Here is a 4,600-nt window from a genome sequence, read left to right on the forward strand (position 1 = left end):
AAAGAATCTGATTTACTTGAAACATCTACCCCTATAAGCATGTTAGTACTTGCAGTCATACATGATGATGGTTCCTCCTCCTCTGAAAGGAATACATTCTCAAAATAAGGGCGACTTTCACGGTCTGCCATATAAGCACTGCAAATGGACTGGATGACCTTGGGACTGACTTCTACTTCCTCTGTTGGTCGTCTAGACAGGCCGTCTGCATCAGCGTTGTTTGTACCCTTCCTGTAGTAGATTGAAAACTGGAAGTTACTGAGGGCTGCTAACCAACGGTGGCCTGTAGCATCAAGCTTCGCGGTGGTTAAGACATAGGTGAGTGGGTTGTTGTCAGTTACCACATCAAACTTGTTGCCATAGAGATAGTCGTGAAATTTATCGGTGACAGCCCATTTTAGCGCAAGGAATTCTAGCTTATGAGCTGGATAATGTCTTTCACTGTTCCGCAACCAACGACTTGCATAAGCAATTACTCTCTTCTCACCATTCTGTCTCTGGTACAACACAGCACCCAAACCATTACTAGATGCATCTGTGTGAAGGATAAAAGGCTGGTCAAAGTCAGCATAGGCAAGGATAGGTGGTGACATCAATTTCTCCTTGATGCACTCAAACGCCTTGGATTCCTCATCGCCCCATCTCCATGCTGTTGGTTTCTTCTTTCCAGACTTACCTTTGTTTGTAGAATGCCCCTTCAGTAGATCATTAAGAGGCTTTACAATTTTTGAATAATCCCGAACATACCTTCTGTAATATCCAGAAAAACCTAAAAATGTTCTAAGAGTCTTGATATTACTGGGAACTGGCCAAGTTGAAATTGCCTTAGTCTTTTCTGGATCTGTCTCTATGCCCTTCTCACTAACTACATGTCCTAAATATGTCACTCTGTCCTTAAAAAATTCACACTTCTTAGCTTTGAGTTTTAAGTTATGCTTTTCAAGTCTCTGAAACACAGCTGTTAGTCGGTCCATATGTTCGTCAAATGTCTGTGAGTAAATCAAAATGTCGTCAAGAAAAACTAAACATTTCGTTAAGTTCAACTCACCCATACAACTTTCCATAATCCTTTGGAATGTGGCTGGGGCATTCGTCAGTCCAAAACCCATTCTATTGCATTCAAAGAGACCTACCTCACTTACCGAGAAAGCTGTTTTTTCTCTGTCTTTTTCGTCTATCTCCACTTGCCAGTAGGAGCTTGTGAGATCTAATTTGGTAAAGTACCTGGAACCAACCAACCTGTCAATGGTATCGTCGATGCATGGGAGGTTGTAAGCATCCTTAACAGTTCTGGAGTTCAGTTTTCTGTAATCAATGCAGAACCTCAAGGTTCCATCCTTTTTCCTCACTAGCACAATATTGGAGGAGTAGGGACTCTTAGATGGTTGTACGGCTCCTACGTCTAACATCTCCTTAACATGTTGTCTAACTTCGTCATACATACCTGGGGGAATACGCCGATATGGTTCCTTAAAAGGTGTGTCATCTGTCAATTTAATTTGGTGCTTGAGTAAATCTGTCTTCCCAATATCTGTTGGACCTTCAGAGAAAAGATGTGTCCAACTTGACAGAAACTGTCTTACCTGACTTGCTTGTGCAGCAGTAAGGTTGTCCTCTGAAATCTTAATATCCAAGTCCTGTAGAGATTTCTTAGATTTACTGCTAATACCCGATTCAGAAGAGTCTGGGTCCCAAGTATCAATGACCTTAACCTCATGTAATGCACATAAAAGTGATCTAGGAGGAACATGTACAATGGAAGCAGATATATTATACACTCTAACAGGTATGGTAATAGTATTCTTACACTTGGTAAGGGAAACAACTCTTGGACAAATAACAAGACCACCTGAGAGAGAAGTATTGACTTGTTCAGTCACAGCTGATTCAATGTTTCTGACATTTCTTACTATACGTCTTATGACTTTGGTTTCATTTGGTGCTATCTGGATGGCATACTTGTTCGTTGTCTTTACTGGCCTTTCATCTTTCAAGCTGTTAAATGCTACTCTCCACTCATCTGGGACATCTTCATCTAATGTCTGTTCATAAGTATTCCTGCAAATACGAATGAAATTAGGTCCCACAATAACGGGCACAATTTTTGAATAATTAGTCTGAGGAACTACAAGAGCAGGTATAGCATAAGATGAGTTACCAAAACAGGGTACACAAATTTCTAACTCTACATAACCACTGTAAGGTAGCAAACTGCCATTGGCACTTTGAACATACAGTCCAAGCTCTGACATATCATGCAAAGTTGGCATAGGATTCAAACATTTGAAAAATTCTTCTGAAATGCATGTTACCATAGAGCCTGAATCAATCAGTGCTCTGGTCTTGACACCATTGGTAAATATTTCAGTATTATTGGATTCACCAACTAATCTAGAAAATAAACTGTCAGTATTTTGTTGATTTGTTGTTCTGATAGGGCTTTCATTAATTGCATCCTCTGTTTGCCCCACAACAGAAGATGATATTAGTTTAAATTGTTACCTCCAACCTGACCAGAGTTACCACTTTTAGTCTGCTGATTGCGCGACTGATTCTGCTGTTGGAATTGTCTCCTATGTTGCTGTGAGTAGTTTCCACTGCCTCTTGGGTAATATCTTTGTCTACCCTGAAAGGAGTCTGATCTGTAAGCATTTTGTGAATTATAATTGTTTGATGAAACATTTTGCTCTAATTTACCCATGCGATCATCAAGCTTTTTCATGTGACCAAGTAGATCTGAGAGTTGTTTCTGCATTTGTTCAAATTCTGAATTCTGAATAGTGAGAGAATCAATATTTGTCAACATGGAAACACTAGGCTTTGTAACTGCATTGACAGATTTTAAATTATTTTCCTCTTGTTCTATCTGTCTCACTTCTCTCAGCAGTGAATAAAACTCTTTAACTGATTCATACTTATGTCTGGTAGCATTTCTTAATTGAGCGTTCTCAATCCAGACCAGAACTTTGACCTTAACATTGCGTCTTTAGCACTAGAGTCAATGTGACCTAATCTTACAGCTTTTGATATACATTGTTCCAATCTAGAACCATAGGTAACAATTGTCTCACCTTCTTTCTGATGATCTGCATAGAAATTCTGCATGATATTTTCAGGTGTGCAGACATTCCCATAAAAGTCTTCCAATTTTCCGAGAATGTTGTCAATCGTGGCATCTTCACCAAGAGGGATTAAGATTTCACGCGCTTGACCCTTCAAAGAACTACGAACAAGCTGTAATAAAGCATTTTCTGATAATTGGCTCTTAAGGCATCTAACCTCATAAGACCAAACTTCAAAACTGACATCCCCTTTTTGTAATGTTTCACTACCACTAAAAGATGGAAGTTTGACTGGATTTGGGTTGGAGTTCTGACACAGAGCACTATTCATAGTAGAGTTAAATAACCTGGGGGAGGGCAAACTCACCCTTGGACTAAACTTTGGCCTAGCACCCTCATCTGCAGAAGCAAATGGTAACCTGGGATTACAAGAAGGAGTTTGTTTGACACTATCCGCTTTACATTTCAGTAACATTTGATATTCTTCCTTTGGAATAACCCTGTAATGATTTTCTGAATTTATCTGACTGATAAGATCTTCCAATGACGTTTCATCATTACTCGCCATAGTGACTCTTAATTCCCTTAGACACTGAGACAGACACAAAAGCAAATTGAAAATAATTATCGCAAAGCGCATTTGTTCTACCATACAGACATGAAGCATACACACTAAATCAAATGCACACACGACTTGAAGTATATCTGATGACAACAGTTACTGTATTCACTATGTCATTATACCACTAATAAATACCCGATTGTCAATCTTCTTTGTCCAAACGTCCTTGTGTCCTATATTCTGGGTTAGTCAAGGCTGCAAATAAATATCGTGAAATGCAACGCACGCAGTTGACCAATATCATTTGGATCATAGGCTGGGTGGGAAGGGATGGGGAAAATTGTTCACGAAAACACAAAAAAAAAATCTAAGACAGACACATTGACAGTTCACAAAACACATATGACAACATCAACATGTGCTAAACAAATCATTGAGTAAACGTGTACATATTTTCAGTGTAAATATCGTTCATAATCGCGATTCAGACTGAAATTATACCTTGGGAAAACACGTTTTTACACTTCCGGAAGTACAAAATCAAAACACATGAAAAAAAAAATATGAAGCCCGATCACTTTCACGCTTGAATAGCACGCACCTTGCACACAGCCGGCTTTACTCTCATACGACATGTAAACAACAGAGACAATTGACATTACAAACAATTGAGACATTTACAAAACATAGAACATATAAATAAATGGATAGCACTTTTTCACATTTAATTGGAATTTTTCACAGATGGAAATTCTGTAATCGATGCTATCACTGCGCGCAGTTTTCGACGCGAATACACCTGTTCCCGCACTAGATCAAGAGATCTCCACAAATGATCGGATCACTGGACGGTGTCCTGAATTGAACTCATCTCCGAGTATGAACAATAGCTAGCCATGGTATGAACAGATGAATAGTAGTAGTGGTCGACGGAGCTCGCTCACTTATAAACTGAAGTTGTAGGCCTACTTTTCAC

General features: G+C 39.2%; 1 pseudogene; it reads right to left on the reverse strand.

Moving 5' to 3' along the window:
• Positions 1 to 2,381: 2,381 nt before the first annotated feature.
• On the reverse strand, positions 2,382 to 3,092 carry LOC128172180 (uncharacterized; annotated as a pseudogene).
• Positions 3,093 to 4,600: the final 1,508 nt, after the last annotated feature.

This window comes from Crassostrea angulata, chromosome 2 (assembly GCF_025612915.1).
Source record: "Crassostrea angulata isolate pt1a10 chromosome 2, ASM2561291v2, whole genome shotgun sequence".
Lineage (NCBI taxonomy): Eukaryota > Metazoa > Mollusca > Bivalvia > Ostreida > Ostreidae > Magallana > Magallana angulata.